We start from the raw sequence: 16721 nt of genomic DNA, 5'->3' as shown, positions 1-16721 counted from the left end.
TATGCGGCGACCAAGTGAATTTGCTAACTGCTCTCTCATAGAAGCTGCAGATGTAATTTTGGAGGAGGAAGAGGAGACTCTGAACGCTAAAGACCCTCTAGCAGCCTATCTCACGAACTTAGAAGAAGTAAATGGAGAGGACTTGGCGGAGTGGGTGCTGGCTCTTGAAGGCCAAAGGTTCTGGAAAAGAGAGCTCGAATGAGTCTTTGCACTTAGAAGAAAGAAAGACCCCTCCAGCTAAGCCATCGATCGAAGATCCACCATAGTTGGAACTGAAGCCGCTACCACCCCATCTCAGGTATGCTTTCTTGGGACCTAACTCAACTTTACCTGTTATTATCTCATCTGGTTTGTTAGATGTGTAGGAAGAACAACTTTTGCAGGTATTGATAGAGTGAAAAACTGCAATTGGTTGGACCATTGCAGACATTAAGGGTATATAAGATTTTACTGGAAGATAGCCACAAACCTTCCAGAGAACATCAAAGAAGGCTGAACCCCAACATGAAAGAAGTTGTGAAAAAGGAGGTGATAAAGTGGTTAGATGTGGGGATCATCTTCCCCATCTCCGACAGCAACTGGATCAACCCAGTTCAATGTGTGCCAAAGAAAGGTGGAATGACTCTAGTGCAAAACGAGAACAACGAGTTGATATAAACACGAACAGTCACAGGATGGCGAATTTGTATGGACTACAGAAGATTAAACAAGGCCACCCGAAAAGACCACTTTCCCTTGCTGTTCATTGATCAAATGCTAGATAGATTGGCTGGAAGGTCCCACTTCTGCTTTTTGGATGGATACTCGGGGTATAATCAGATCTCTATTGCCCCAGAAGATAGAGAGAAAATGTCATTCACCTATCCATATGGCGTCTACGCTTTTCGGAGAATGCCGTTCGGCCTATGCAATACACCTGCGATGGCCATCTTCACAAATATGGTAAAAGACATAATGGAGGTCTTCATGGATGATTTCTCAGTGGTGGGAAACTCATTCGATGATTGCTTAAAGAATTTGAAAAACCGTGCTGAAAAGATGTGTGGAGACTAATCTGGTGCTCAATTGGGAAAAATAACACTTCATGGTACAAGAAGGTATAGTTTTGGGGCACCTAGTGTCAAGTAAGGGCATTGAGGTGGATCGTGCAAAGGTTGATGTGATAGAAAAGCTACCACCACCCACTTTCATCAAAGCAATAAGAAGTTTCATTGGCCACGCCGGTTTCTACAGACGGTTTATAAAAGATTTCTCCAAAATTGCTAACCCCTTCTGTAAACTGCTGGAAAAAGATCACCCTTTTGTGTTTTATGATGACTGCATGGTAGCATTTAAGGAGTTGAAGAAGAAACTGGTGACTGCACCAATCATAGTGGCCCCCGACTGGGGACAACCTTTCAAGCTGATGTGCGATGCAAGTGACTATGCTGTGGGAGCAGTTCTTGGGAAGAGAAAAGATAAAGTCATGCATCCGATCTACTATGCAAGTAGAACATTGAGCGACGCCCAACTGAACTACACAGTGATAGAGAAAGAGATGCTAGCCTTTCTACTCAAAGCATCGGCCACCACATTGGCCTTTCCGGGGTGATACAAAATGGTGATATCATAGTCTTTTAACAACTCCATCCATCTTCTCTGCCTCAAATTAAGATCCTTTTGTTTGAACAGATACTGAAGGCTGCGATGATTAGTAAATACCTCACACGAGACACCATAGAGGTAATGCCTCCAAATCTTTAGCGCATGAACAATGGCTGCCAATTCTAAGTCATGAACAGGATATTCTTCTCGTGAACTTTCAACTGCCGCGACGCATATGCAATTACCTTGCCATCTTGCATTAATACTGCACCAAGCCCAATAAGAGATGCATCACAATATACCGTATACGATCCTGAACCTATGAGTAATACCAACACTGGCGCCGTAGTCAAAGCAGTCTTGAGCTTCTGAAAGCTCAACTCACACTCGTCTGACCATCTGAATGGGACACCTTTCTGGGTCAATCTGGTCAATGGGCTTGCTATAGATGAAAATCCTTCCATGAACCGGCGATAATAACCTGCTAAACCCAGGAAACTCCGGATTTCTGTAACTGAAGTAGGTCTAGGCCAACTCTGAACAACCTCAATCTTCTTAGGATCCACCTTTATGCCTTCTGCAGATATAACATGCCCCAAAAAGGCAACTGAGTCTAACCAAAACTCATATTTTGAAAACTTGGCATATAACTGATTATTCTTCAAGGTGTGAAGCACACTTCGAAGATGCTGCTCATGTTCCTCTCAACTGCTGGAGTAAATCAAGATATCATCAATGAATACAACCACAAAAGAATCCAAATAAGGCTTGAACACCCGATTCATCAAATCCATAAATGCTGCTGGGGCATTTGTCAGCCCAAATGACATCACTAGGAATTCGTAATGCCCATACTGAGTCCGAAAAGCTATTTTAGGGATATCAGATGCTCTAATCTTCAACTGATGGTAACCAAACCTCAAATCGATCTTCGAAAATACCTTGGCACCCTGAAGCTGATCAAATAAGTCATCAATTCTTGGCAGCGGATATTTGTTTTTGATAGTGGCCTTGTTCAACTACCGATAATCTATACACATCCGCATAGAGCCATCTTTCTTCTTTACAAATAATACTAGTGCACCCCAGGGCGAGACACTAGGTCTAATGAATCTCTGATCAAGCAAGACTTGTAACTGCTCTTTCAATTCTTTCAACTCTGGCGGGGCCATACGGTATGGTGGAATAGAAATGGGCTGAGTGCCCGGAGCCAAATCAATAGAGAAGTCAATATCTCTGTCGGGTGGCATCCCCGGCAAATCTGTAGGAAATACTTCTGGAAATTCATGAACAACTGGCACTGAGTCCATAGAAGGAGCATCCGCACTGGGATCGCGAATATAAGCCAAATAGGCTAGACACCCTTTCTCTACCATACACCGAGCTTTCATATAAGAAATAACCCTGCTGGCAGAATAACCAGGAGTTTCTTTCCACTCTAACCAAGGTAACCCCGGCATAGCTAGGGTCACTGTCTTGGCATGACAATCCAAAATAGCATGATAAGGAGACAACCGATCCATACCCAAAATGACATCAAAATCTACCATATCAAGAAGTAGAAGATCCATACTAGTCTCAAGATTACCAATAGTAACCACACACGAACGATAGACATGATCTACTACAACAGAGTCTCCCATCGGTGTAGATACACACAGAAGAACTCAGAGAATCACAAGGCACAACCAAATATGAAGCAACATAGGAGGACACATAGGAATAAGTAGATCCTGGATCAAATAGAACTGAAGCATCTCTATGGCAAACTGGAATAATACCTATGATCATGGAATCAGATGAATCGGGCTTAGGCCTAGCTGGAAAAGCATAAAATCGGGGCTGGGCCCCACCACTCTGAACTGTGTCTCTAGGACGGCCTCTAACTGGCTGGCCTCCACCTCTAACGGTCTGACCTCCACCTCTAATGGCCTGACCTCCACCTCTAATGGCCTGACCTCCCCCTCTAGCTGCCTGACCCCTACCTCTAGCTGGCTGAGCATGCAGTGAAGCAACCAGTGCCGGTATGATGGCACGAGAATCTTGCCGAGATCTGTTACTCACTAATATAGGGCAATACCTCCATATGTGACCAATGCTCCCACACTCATAACACCCATCCTGATGCCGTGGCTGCTGAAGCTGAAGCTGACCCAAATGGGCCGGATAACTGTTGTAGTAACTCTGGAGTGGTGCTGCACTGATAGGATCTGAATGTGCACTGAATACTAGCTGCCCAGAGTAAGGCATAACAGGACCGTGACTCTCTGAAGCATCGGGAGATACATGAAGTGCTAAATAAAACGGTCTGGGAGGATGACCCCTACCAAAATTACCTCTGCCTCTAGACGAGGCACCACTGAAACCACCGAACTGACGAGGCCTCTTATCGGACCTCTATCCTCTCTCCTGTGCAAGAACCATCTCGATCCTCCTTGCGACATTAGCAGCCGCCTGAAAATAAATCTCACTTCCGGTCTCCTTGGCCATCTGAAGTCTGATAGGGTGAGTGAGTCCCTCAATAAACCTCCTCACTCTCTCTCCCTCCGTAGGTAGTAAAAGGAGAGCATGACGGGCCAAATCCACAAAACGGTACTCATACTGAGTAACAGTCATACTGCCCTGCTGTAGACGCTCATATTACTTGCGGAATTCCTCTCTCAGTGTCATATGGAGGAACTTTTCCAGAAATAGCTGAGAGAACTGCTCCCATGTAAGTGCAGGCGATCCGACTGGTCAGGTCATTGTATAATCTCTCCACCACCTCTTGGCGGAATCCGTCATCTGAAATACAGCAAAATCAACCTCATTGGTCTCAACTATACCTATGTTCTGCAGCACCTCATGATAGTGTTCAAGATAATCCTGTGGGTCCTCAGAAGTTGTACCACTGAAGTGAACTGGAAAGAGTTTGATAAACTTATCCAGTCTCAATAAGGCCTCAAAAGATATGGCGGGCCTACCACCGATCTGTGCCGCAACAACTGGCTGAACTACCCCAACTGGCGGGGCTGCTGGAGCCTGATTCTGGGGAGCCATCTGCTCCGGAGCGGGAGTAGTGGGAGTTTGTGCTCCTCCCCCAGCATGTGAGAAGGCTGGTGCCACTGGAAATGTACCATTCTGGGCCACGCCTTCCATAAGACTTACCAAACGGACTAGAGCGTCCTGAAGTACTGGAGTGGCTATGAATCCTTCCGGGACCTGAACTGGTCCAACTGGTACATTCTGAACTAGAACCTCCTCCTGAAGGTCCACATGAGGTTCTTCAACAGGTGCAACTTCTCGAGCTCTGGACTGAGCTCTACCTCGGCCTCTAGCACGACCTCGGCCTCGACCTCTACCCCTGTCCATAGTTGCTACCGGGGGTTCTGGTTCCTGACCATCGGTAGAGGTATTACGTGTTCTCACCATCTGCGAGATAATAAAAGTAGAATGGTTCGATCATCGATAATAGAATAAAATCGCACGACAGAATAAGAAAGAAGTGATATTGTTCCTAAACTTCATAGCCTCTGAGAGATAAGTACAGACGTCTCCGTACCGATCCTTTAGACTATACTAAGCTTGCTCGTGACTTGTGAGACCTATGTAACCTAGTGCTCTAATACTAACTGTCATGACCCGAAATTCCTTCCTTCGGACCGTGATGGCGCCTAAAATTTCTCTTGCTTGGCAAGCCAATGTTAGAATAATATTAATCACTTTTTAAATTATTAATAATCAAGGAAACAAATGCGGAAGCAAAGTTTGAAATATAGTGAAATAATCCATAAAAATAACGGTGTCTAAATACCATCCCAGAATTGGTGTCACAAGTGCACGGGCTTCTAGAATAAATACAAATAAAGGTCTGAATAAAATAAAGCTGTCTGGAAATAAACATACAACTAAAGTAAAATAGACGGGGATTTCAGAACTACGGACGCCATGCAGTTATATCTCAAGTCTCCTATGGTAGCTGAAATCCGAGCAAGTCTATGGTACGCCGCTAGGACCAACTCCAAAATCTGCACAAGAAGTGCAGAGTGTAGTGTCAGTACAACCAACCCCATGTACTGGTAAGTGCTGAGCCTAACCTTGACGAAGTAGTGACGAGGCTAAGGCGGGTCACTTACATTACCTGTACGCAATATTAGTAACATCAATAATAATAGAAATAAATTAGGTAACTCATTTATAATAATTGAAGCCAACTCAGCAGTTATAACCAATTATCATTTCCATCAATTCTGTTGCAGCGTGCAACCCGCTCTCACAATATATTCACATTCAATTCTGGTGCAGCGTGCAACCCGCTCTCACAATATTTTCATATTCAGTTCTGTTATATATTTTTTTCAATCAAGTATATATAGACTTTTTAATAAGTCTGTTGCGGCGTGCAATCCGATCCCCCAATATTGACTTTTAATAAGTCTGTTATATATTTATTTCAATCAAGTATATATAGACTTTTTAATAAGTCTGTTGCGGAGTGCAATCCGATCCCCCAATATTGACTTTTAATAATCTGTTGCGGCGTGCAATCCGATCCCCCAATATTGACTTTTAATAAGTCTGTTGCGGCGTGCAACCCGATCCTTCAATATGGACTTTTAATAAGTCTATTGCAGCGTGCAACCCGATCCTCCAATATGGACTTTTTAATAAGTCTGTTGCGGCGTGCAACCCGATCCTCCAATATATCCATTTCAATCAATTCTTATAGAAGAAATTTTTCCAATTTATAAGACAACAAACATACAATAATTATGATTTAATTATGAAACAAACAATGACAAATAGCAAATTATTATGGAAATCGGGGCGAAAATAGGCAGTTTAATATTTAATATTCTAAATGTCAAATAACAATTAAAACACATAATTCAAATAACATGCAACAATTAATGCAGGAATTCAAGAATTAATATTTGGCAAAGAATAGAAGAGAAATAATTATTATAATAATTAATTCATGATTTAAAATAATTTATGATTTTTCAAGTAAGAAGGCAAACAATTAATTTGACGACATATAGACACTCATCATCTCGCCTATACGTCGTTCACATGCAATTCACATAACAAATAATTTAAGGATTTTATTCCCTCAAGTCAAGGTTAACCACAGCACTTACCTCGCTTTGTAAATTCCAATCAATTACTCGACCACAGCTTTTTCTTTTAAATTTGTCTCCAAAAGCTTCAAATCTATTCACAAACAATTCGATATACTCAATACGAATCATAGGAATTAATTCCATATGAATTTACCAAATTTTTCGGATAAAAATCCGAAATTCATTAAAATATTCGATAGTGAGACCCACATCTCAAATTTCGAATACCTCACGAAATCCAAACACCCGTTCCGTTACGAGTTCAACCATACAAAAATTATCCAATTCCGATATCAAATGGACCTTCAAATCTTAAATTTTCGTTTTTGGAAGAATTTTTAAAAATTTCAATTTCTCCATCTAAATCCGAAATAAATGATGAATATAGACTTAGATTTATGAAATACAATCAATATATGATGAAGAACATTTACCCAATTCAAAATCGTGAAAAACTCCTTTGAAATCGCCCCTAAACCGAGTTCTAATTGAGGGTTTGTGAAAAATGGGAAAAATCCCGTTTTGGTTCTGTTTTAAGTCTCAGGCGTCAGGCCTTCTTCGTGTTCGCGATGAGTAGCAGTCCGTGGCTTTCGCGTTCGCGAGTCCTCCTTCGCATTCGCGAAGGCTTTTTTCCCCTGGCCTTCGCGTTCGCGTGCCAGTGTTCGCGCTTGCGTAGAAGGACGACTGACCCCTCCTCCAGGCCTCTAAAGCTTCGTGTTCGCGTTGAGCTGGTCGCGTTCGCGAAGGGTAAAGTCTCCATAGCTTCGCGTTCGCGACCCAATCTTCACGTTCGCGAAGAAGGAAAATTCAGCCAGCCCAGTTTGCTCTTCGCGTTCGCGAGAGTACATTCGCAAACGTGATGAAGGAAATACCAGAAGCCTGAAGTTGCAGAAAATCAGATTTTTCTAAGTTCAAAATCATCCTGTATCCTATCCGAAACTCACCCGAGCCTCGGGGCTCCAAACCAAACATGCACACAGGTCCTAAAATATCATACGAACTTCCTCGTGTGATCAAATCGCCAAAATAACACCTAGAACTACGAATCAGACACCAAATCAAAGGAAATTTTCAAAAAAACTTTAAAACTTATATTTTTACAACCAGACGTCCGAATCACGTCAAATCAACTCCGATTCTCATCAAATTCGGTAGACAAGTCATAAATATTATAGTGGACCTACATCAGGCTCCGAAACTAAAATATGGACCCGAGGTCAATAAATTGAATATCAGTAATTTCTTAAAAATCATTAAGCTTTCAAACTTTTAATGTTTTCATCAAAATTTCATATCTCGGGTTAGGGACCTCGGAATTCGATTCCGGGCATACGCCCAAGTCCCAAATCATGATACGGACCTACAAAAATTATCAAAATACTGATTCGGGTCCGTTTGCTCAAAATGTTGACCAAAGTCAACTCAGTTGAGTTTTAAAGCTATATTTCACCTTTTAATTCATTTTTCACATAATAACTTTTCGAAAAATTGTACGGATAGTGCACGCAAGTCGAAGAATAATAAATGATATTTTTTGAGGTCTTAGAATATAGAATTACTTATTAAATTTAAAGATAACATTTTGGGTCATCACATCCTTCCCCTCTAACAGCCACGGGTATTAATGCACCTAGATTCATCCTCTTTTGTAGTAGGATAAACTTTTCAGGACACAGTGGCAAGGGCGGACCTAGAGCATTGGCTGCGGGTTCCCGGGAACCCAGTAACTTTTGCGTAGACCCTGTATTTATATTAAGAAATTTACTAAATATTTGTAAATATCTAACTATGAACCCAGATATTATTATATATTAATTTAAAATTAAGGTAGGAACCCATACGCTTCAAATCCTGGATCCGCCTCTGCACAGTGATACTCCTTTTGTATGATGAATAAAACGCTTATTTGTTTTTTCTTTTTGTTTTTTGAAAAAAGGAAACATTGGTGTAATTATTATGACAAGGAAGTACGTAGTATATGGGCTTCAGCAACAATTGGGTTAGAGAAAGGGATCTTTACACATACGGCCGGCCAATTCACTATTTTTGTTTTTAGCTATATAGATAGTTTATATATTGATTATACATAATTATACATGTATAATATATAAATTATACATATATTATACCCCCACCGACTATTTTTAGTTTAACTGGTTGAGTAGACGGCTATTTGGGTTAATTCTCCTTGGAGAAAACTATAAAGTGGGAAGTGTGCAAATACTCAGATTTTGAGGTGAAAATAGCATGAGTTAACCAGTTTTCGAATTGATAATCGAAAAATAGTTAGCATTTGCAAAATCAGAGATAAAATTAGACAAAAATAACCTCGCTGAAACATGGAAAGTTCCAGCATAATAAGCTGGATTTTGGAGCTCTTGCGTATAAACTTCCAGCATATTATGTTGGAACACAACATATTATGAAATTCCAGCATATTATGTTGGAATCTCATATGTAAAAAATTCGAACTCCAGCATATTATGCTAACAATATTTCGTATCTTTAAGGGTTTTTTTTTCCAGATTTTATATTTTCATGAAAAAGTGTCTAAATTTCAATTACTTTTGAAACTGTGACTATTTTTCAATTATCAGTCGTAAATCTGGCTATTTCTGAATTTTTCCCAATTTTAAGACCATTCCTTAAGTTGTTCTTTAAATTTAATTAGAGTATATTTTTGTTTGCAAAATTATCTTATGTCGAATTTATAGGCATATTGATCACTAAAGTCTTGCTTAATTATAAATTTTAGCTAAACAAGGAATAAGTAAGGTCAAAGTATACCTATAAAAGAAAATTGCAAAGGGCTAATATAGACCTGCGAACATCTTTTTCTATGTCGATTCTATAGGCATTTTGATCAGGTTCTGAAAATGTAGTCTAAAACTGAAAATTTCCAGTAAAAGAAGAAAGGGAAAGGAAGAAAGTAACTCACTGTGCTAAGAGCATACTTCCGTTCGATCCTATTTCCTTTTCTTTTTTTTGGAATAATGATTCTAGATTTTGGTACTATTTCCTTTTTTTTTGGAATCGAAATTTAAAACTTCATCGCTTCAAACGGACAAGCTAAGAGTCCAGATGTAACATTATAATCACTTCACTCACAAACAAATAATACTACGTAAATAATCTCACTAGTTCAGGAATTCAATTCAATTAGAGTTTAATTTTTGGATAAAATAGTACAATTATAAGATGCTTTTAATCTGCTGTGGTAGGTATAACCTGCCTTATTTATTAGATTATATATTTTATATTTATTAAAAGTTACCTATAGTATTTTCTAGATGATGACCTGATCCTTTAATTTTTTTTACTCAATCGATGTATATAAAATGGTGAAAATAGCACGTGCTAGCCATTTTTCGGACTGGTAATTGAAAAATAGCAAGCGTTTGCAAAGTCATTGAAAAATAGCCACTATTTTGCTGCAACACAGAAAGTTCCAGCATAATATACTGGAGATTGGTGCACCTGTATATGAACTTCCAGCATATTATACTGGAACTCCAACACACAAAAAGTTCCAGCATAATATACTGGAGATTGGAGCATTTGTGTATAAACTTCCAGCATATTATGGTGGAACTCCAGTATATTATGCTGAAATATTTTTCGAATTTTGAACAGTATTTTCGTTCAGATTTTTCTCTACATGAAAAGTGACTAAATTTCGATTACTTTAGAAACTGTTACTATTTTTCAATTACCACTTGTAAATCTGGTTATTTTTTAATTTCATTAAAAATAAGATATTAAATTCATGTGGTAAATGCATATAGGCTCACACCATACTATTAAAAAAATAGAAATACAATGTTTAAAAAGGCATCGAAACGTGAAAAATTACTGTGATTCAAGAGATATTACATATATATACAATTTGGAAAAATACAAGCAACTTACTTCTAGATTCTTCAAAGCCACATGCTACAAATCAACTTAAATTTTTTTTCCATAGAAATCCTAAATTTATAGAGTTGAAGACAATTCGTAGGTATTTGTCCATACATATTTTTTCAAATAAACTAAAAAAGAAATCAAATAAGTGTTTGTTTATGAAATTATGACATTTTTATGCTTCAACTTGAAGTATTCTTTTTGAAAGGTTTTTGAACTTTGAATTAGCTACGGTACAAGTTTTCACTCATAAAGCTTTAATTTTTTTTTCACGTCCAAACAAAAAAAAAATCAGTTATTCTTTTTAAAAAAAATATATATATAATCCAAATAATATCCGAGTAGTTTTCAAGATCAGACGCAGTTAGAATTTCAGCCTTATAGGTTCTGAATTTTAGAACAACGACATCAAGTATTAATGTCTGCTTTCTACATTTAATATTTATATATATTTAATAAATTTCTTAATATAAAATATAATATTTGAGCAAAAGCTACTGGGCTCGTTTAACCCGTAACTCGGCTTCTATCTCCGCCCCTGTTCAAGACGGGAATATCCCTTTATCACACTTCAAATTCATTCAAGTTTTAAGTAAAAAACTAAGCTAGCGTTTGGCAACAGATTCCCAAATTTGTTTTAAAAAATCTAATTTGGGTGAAGTTTGGTTTGAAGATGAAAATCCGTTTGGACATAATTTTTCAAAACATATTTCACTTTTTTTTTGGAGAAACATGAAATGTGACTTATACTCATAATTTTTTAAAAACTATCAAAAATACCCAACAACTCTGAAGAAAATTCATACAAAACAAGTGAAACAAATCTGAAGAAAATTTATACAAATATTAACAGATTTTAGTAAATTACCTTTAAATTTTATCTTTGCGGTGGATTGCCACAGATCAGCACAATAACTTTGGCAAAAGTTTTCTTCTGTTTGTAGAGAAGGGCAAAGACGCGTGAATTTAATGAGAAAAAAAGTGGGCAGATATGGATTAGTTTGGTCATAATAACAGAAAGTAGGTTTTTTATAAAGTACAAAAATTTAGGGCAATTTTTGATTTTTTTTAAAAAAATCAAACGGTGATATTTTGGGCCAAAAACAACTCTTGAGCTGATTTTGGGATTTAAAAATTTGCCAAAATGTGAATAAAATCTATAAACAAACAGGTATTTGCCAAAAAGATTTGGAAAAAAATTGACAAAATCTATGGTCAAAAAAATTGACAAAAATTTAACTATAGTTTGAATAAAATAGATCATGGCCCCAATTGGGTAATAAATGCAGCTGCTAGTCTAGTCTAAGTGATATAAGTAGGTCTGCACAGACCCCTGGTCACTAAATCAAACTTTGTCTCAGACGCGCCTTAATCACATTGCAATGAATCTCTAAACTTTATAACATATTTTGAGCGCTGAGCTTTGTTAGCCCTATTTTTTTCTCTTAGTTGAGTAAAAAATTGCCAAATAAGAGATGTTTCTGCCCGTTTAGGAGGTTGTCTAGAAAAAGTAGGGGCACTAATAGGAGGGTCAGACGGGGGATCATCTAGATTATTATTAGTTGGGTTAACTTCAGGAGCAGGACTAGTGGGTGTATCATCATCTGGTTGTGTTTCATCAAAATCTATTTCTTCATCATCATTTTCATCAATAGTTGGATTACCATAAAGAGCATTCATATATTCATGGTTTAATTGTTCACCGGGTGCAATATTATGGAAAAATTGACTCTCGGTAAATTATAATAAACTATTATCGCTATCAAGAATAGGAGGTGTAGGACGGGTAACATGTTTGGGTCGGGGAGCCGGGGGAAGTGGAGGAGGAACATATTGGCCACTAGATTCACCACTCTTCGATTTTTCCTTATTTTTACTAAACATATTTTTTGAGGAATAAGCCATCTTAATTAATCAAGCAAAGTAAATAAAAGAAACAAAATTATAATATTAAAACTTAAGAGTTGGAACGAGTTTACCGAATTGACGAACAATTTATTGGAAATTGATTATCGTTGAAGATTTCAATTCACCAACTTCACAATTGTTTCACAAAATGTAACAATAAAGTAAGCAATAGTAGCAATTATAGAAGTAAATTAGAGAGAGATTGTGATAGATTGATGATTTTGTAAGAAAAAATAAAATAATGATGGGGTATTTATAGTTGAAAATAGAGAAAAAGTATAATTATAAAAAGTTTGGGATTAAAACAAAGTTGAGGGGTTAAATGGCTATTTCATAAATAGCCAACGGCTATTTTTGATAGCCTAACGGTTTTTTTTTTTAAAAAAAAATAACCGTTGGGCCCGCTAAGGGACCGGGCCGGTCCCGGGCCTTGGCGGGCCAAACGGTCCCGGGCCTAACGAGCCCAAATCATAGGACCGGCCCACGAGACCGGACCAGGCCCGCTAAAACTGGACCAAACGATCCTGGCCCGTTTAGCCGTTTGGCCCGCGGTCCCGGGCCTGGACCGACCCACTTGCCAGCCTTAGTGTGAGGAGAGCTTTCAAAAGCTCAAGACATCTTTGTCTACGGCCCAGTATTGGTATTGCCTTCAGGTTCGGGGTCTTATACAGTTTATTGTGATACGTCGCGAGTTGGCCTCGACGCGGTGTTGATGCAGGACCGTAGGGTGATTGCCTACGCGTCCAGACAACTGGAGGTGCATGAAAAGAACTATCCTGTCCACGACCTCGAATTAGCTGCTATTGTTCATGCCTTGAAAATTTTGAGGCATTATTTGTACGGTGTCCCTTGTGAGATCTACACTGATCACCGGAGTTTGCAGCATCTGTTCAAGCAGAAGGATCGTAATTTGCATCAGAGGAGGTGGTTAGAGATGCTTAAGGATTATGATATCACCATTTTGTACCACCCTGGGAAGGCCAATGTAGTGGACGATGCTTTGAGTCGCCGGGCAGAGAGTTTGGGGAGTTTAGCATATCTACCAGCAGCAGAGAGGCCCATGGCGTTGGATGTTCAGGCCTTAGCCAGCCAGTTTGTGAGATTGGATATTTCTGAGCCGAATTGAGTGTTGGCTTGTGTGGTCTCTCGGTCTTCTCTTTATGATCGTATTAGGGAGCGTCAGTATGATGACCCCCATCTGCTTGTCCTTAAGGACACAGTTCGGTACGGTGATGCTAAGGAGGTCACTATTGGGGATGATGGTGCATTGAGGATGCATGGCAAGCTATGTATGCACAATGTAGACGGATTGCGTGAGTTGATTCTTCAGGAGGCTCACAGCTCGAGGTACTTCATTCATCCGGGTGCCACGAAGATGTATCAGGACTTGAGGCAGCATTATTGGTGGCGTAAGATGGAGAAGGACATAGTGGAATATGTAGCCCGGTGTCTGAATTGTCAGCAGGTGAAGTATGAGCATCAGTGGCCGGGTGGATTGCTTCAGAAGTTAGAGATCCCGAAGTGGAAATGGGAGTGGATCACTATGGATTTCGTTGTTGGACTCCCACGGACTCAGCGGAAGTTTGATGCAGTTTGGGTGATTGTGGATAGGCTGACCAAGTCAGCTCATTTCCTTCCTATGATGACTACCTATTCTTCCGAGCAGTTGGCTCGAGTTTATATTCGCGAGATTGTCAGACTTCATGGCGTGCCGGTATCTATCATCTCTGACCGGGGTACGCAGTTTACATCACGGTTCTGGAGAGCCGTACAACATGAGTTGGGTACTTGGGTGGAGTTGAGCTTACCCTTAGACGGACGGACAATCCGAGCGCACTATTCCGATTCTAGAAGATATGCTCCGTGCGTGTGTGATGGAGTTTGGAGGTTCTTGGGATCAGTTGTTTCCACTTGCGGAGTTTGTCTACAACAACAGTTATTAGTCTAGCATTCAGATGGCACCGTATGAGGCTCTGTATGGTAGGCGGTGTCGGTCTCTAGTGGGATGGTTCGAACCAGGCGAGGCCAGATTATTGGGTACAAACTTGGTTCAGGATGCCTTGGAAAAGGTTAAGGTAATTCAGGATAGACTTCGCACAGCCCAGTCCAGACAGAAGAGTTATGTGGATCGGAAGGTTCGCGATGTAGCATTCATGGTTAGAGAGCGAGTCTTGCTCCGGGATTCACCTATGAAGGGATGTATGAGGTTTGGAAAGAAGGTCAAGCTGAGCCCAAGGTTCATTGGTCCATTTGAGGTGTTGCGGCGAGTTGGGGAGGTTGCTTATGAGCTTGCCTTACCTCCCAGCCTAGCAGGAGTTCATCCGGTATTCCATGTTTCTATGCTCCAAAAGTATCACGGTGATCCGTCTCATGTGTTGGATTTCAGCTCAGTCCAGTTGGATAAGGATCTATCTTATGTTGAGGAGCCAGTGGCTATTTTGGACAGGCAGGCTCGAAAGCTGAGGTCAAAGAACATTGCATCAGTGAAGGTTCAGTGGAGGGGTCATCCGGTCGAGGAGGCGACTTGGGAGACCGAACAGGATATGCGCAACCGTTATCCTCATCTTTTCACCACTTCAGGTATGTCTCTATGCTCGTTCGAGGACGAACGATTATTTTAAGAGGGGGAGGATATAACGACTCAGTCGGTCGTTTTGAGAGTTATAGCCCAGATCCCCTATTAACTGCTTCCCACGTATCTATTTCTGCTATTGTGACTTGCCGGGAGGTTTCGTTTTGGTTTTTGGAGTGTTTTGGGACACTTAATCCCTAAACGGAGGTTTAAGTCTTAGGATTTGGACCGTAGTCAAAACTTTGTGAAGACGACTCAAGAGTAGAGTTCTGTCGATTCCGTTAAATCCGTTGGGTGATTTTGGGCTTATGGGCGTGTCCGGATTGTATTTTGGAGGTCTGTAGCTTATTTAGGCTTGAAATGGCGAAAGTCGAATTTTTGAAAATTCTGACCGGTAGTGGACTTTTTGATATCGGGGTCAGAATCCGATTCCGGAAATTGAAGTAGGTCCGTAATGTTGATTATGACTTGTGTGCAAAATTTGGGATCAATCGGACGTGGTTTGATGGGTTTCGGCATCGGTTGTCGAATTTGGAAGTTTCAAGTTCTTTAAGTTTGAATTGGAGGGTGATTCGTGATTTTTGCGTTGTTTGATGTGATTTGAGGGCTCGACTAAGTTCGTATGGTATTTTAGGACTTGTTGGTATCTAGTGGCTTTCGGGTGAGTTTGATGTGATCAATCGGGTGAGTTTCAGGTGCTTAACAGAACGAGATTTGGACTTAGGCCATTGCAGAAGTTTCCGGCATCTGGTGTTTTCACACCTGCGGTAGGGAGACAGCAGGTGCGGGCTCGTAAATGCGAAGAAGCAAGCGCAGAAACGGAAATGGAGGAGTTGCCAGGGATCGCAGGTGCGAGGTGAATACCGCATCTGCGATGTCCGCAGATGCGCTAGAATGTTCGCAGAAGCGGTCAAGGACCGCAAAAGTGAGAGTGTTTCCGCAGATGTGCATGCGCAGATGCGGCCACCCTATCGCAAATGCGGGACTTGAGGACTTAAGTGATTTTCGCACCTGTGATGGTTTTCCCGCAGGTGCGGTTGAAGGGTCGCAGAAGCGAGTTCGCTGGGCAGAAAAGAGAGGATTTCGAGGGTTTTTGTCATTCATCACCATTTGACTTTGAGAGCTCGGATTTAGGCGATAATTTGAAGGATTTTTAGAGGAAGTTATTGGGTAATGATTCCTAACTCGTTTTTAGTTGTATTCCATTAATCCATTGTTGATTTCATCATTTAATTAGGGATTTGAGTTGGAAAATTGGAGAAATTTTGAGAAAAGTTCTTAGGCCGAATTTTGGGGTTTTGATCGAAACTTTGGTATCGAATTTGAGTAAATTTGGTATGGTTAGACTCGTGAGTGAATGAGTGTTCGTAATTTGTGACTTTTACCCGATTTTCGAGACGTGGGCCCGATGAGGCTTTTTGGGCGATTTTCCAATTTCTGGAGTATAGAAATACTATTTTCTTTCTGTAGTTTGTGACTTACGATATTCTGGGTTTTGGGAGAGTTTATTTACATTTCTAGAGTGATTATTGTATATGTCGAGCGGTATCTTAATTTCTTATTTAAATTTACCTGTTAGTTGTTAGCTTTTATGTTTTTCGTTTTATTTCCGCAAAATGTTAGGCTACAACTAGGTGCCGTCACGACGGTTC

Source organism: Nicotiana tabacum, chromosome 4, assembly GCF_000715075.1.
Source record: "Nicotiana tabacum cultivar K326 chromosome 4, ASM71507v2, whole genome shotgun sequence".
In the NCBI taxonomy this organism is placed as follows: Eukaryota; Viridiplantae; Streptophyta; class Magnoliopsida; order Solanales; family Solanaceae; genus Nicotiana; species Nicotiana tabacum.
This window is presented reverse-complemented; position numbering follows the sequence as displayed.